A 1,557-nucleotide genomic window follows, 5' to 3' on the forward strand; every position below is an offset into this window, starting at 1 on the left:
AGCCAGAACTTGAAAACAACCATGACATATTTGGTGGTGCCAAATCATATGTCCAAAAGGATGGAGAATGTGTGAGGAGCTGATGAATAACGATTAATGGTGATTATGATGATTAGGAACAAATGATAGATCCTGGATATTTTGTAGTTCTCACCCCCCTCCCATTTGTATAACAGATGACAAATGCACCATACAGCTGCATCGCAATTAAATGCCTTTTCCTTTGTAGAATTAGAACCCTTTTTGATACTGTTTAATATGCTGAGTCTATAAGGCAGCTATACACACAACTGAATCAATCTGTGACATTAGTGATTTAACCAAAATTATAGAAAATGATACTGGTCTAAATAATTTACAAAATCACAGAAAATATTTATGATGTGGGTAAGTGCTTAAAAATGACAAAGGTAGCAAAATTTATTTAAACCATATACGTTTTACAAGAGGAAAGTGTTTATTGCAAGAATTGAACCGGTAGAACATTCCCGTTTCGTGTAAGGCATCTATAAGAAGGCAGAAATGCCACTTTTTGGCATGGATGCTCTCTTGGATTGAGTCTGGTCAATACCCCTACAGGTAGCACAAGAGAAAAGCATTGAGAAGTTTGTTGATACTACAGGGTCCTTCCTGAAGAATCCTGTTTTGGCTGTCCTCTTCAGCATTTTCAGCCCCTGGAACCGACTCATAAAATCATTTTGAATTGGGAAATAGTTTTTCTGCTTTCTGCCACAAAACTAAAAAATTCTGTCTTGTAACAATAGTGTCTGTTAAATGTCGAAAATGTGTTGTGTGTTTAGCCGAGTTGCAATGTTCTCAGTGGTTCAACAAGATGCCAGCTGTAGTTTAGATGTCTCACAAGGTAGGAAGTGATTATCGTGCATTTATTGTCTTTGTTACCACTCTAGACTGACTACCGGAATGTGGAGCGGCAAACAATCCTAATACTAATTGAATCACTTCCTGAAAACTTTTGAAAAAGCTTTTTTTTTTTTTAAATCAAATTCCTCTTTTTTTGCATTTATTGTTTAGGTACTGTAATTTTCTCTTAAGTTTGTCATGGACTGAGACCACGAATCTAAATTTTCTCTTGCTTACTTTCAAATCCTCAGTACTTAGCACCTGGTAAATCATATACACTAAATAAATGTCGACCAAGTGATGATGATAATGAATGAGTAAATTATTCTATGAATACTACTCACTCATTCATTTCATTTCACTTTGAATAATAACACTTTTAGTAAGTTTTCCAATGTTGCTATTAGTAGTTAATAAAAGCACCGTGACTAGTATCGGCTCAAGTGGAATATTGGAATATTGGAATATAAATAGAAGAGTAAAAAGCCATTGCTTTGAAAATCCCAGCCAATTTAATTGTTCTCTGACTCAATATTGGTTGTGAAGCAAAACCTATGTACATCATAATAGAAAATTCAAGCCTCATAATTAAAACTGACCTTCTCTGTCTGTTGTCTATCATCTGATTCTTTTTTGCAAAAATATCACCAAAGCTTTTGTTTATCACATTGACTAAAATGTGAAGGTCTTTGATGA

The sequence above is a fragment of the Crocuta crocuta genome, unplaced genomic scaffold (assembly GCF_008692635.1).
Source record: "Crocuta crocuta isolate KB4526 unplaced genomic scaffold, BGI_CrCroc_1.0 scaffold414, whole genome shotgun sequence".
NCBI lineage: Eukaryota > Metazoa > Chordata > Mammalia > Carnivora > Hyaenidae > Crocuta > Crocuta crocuta.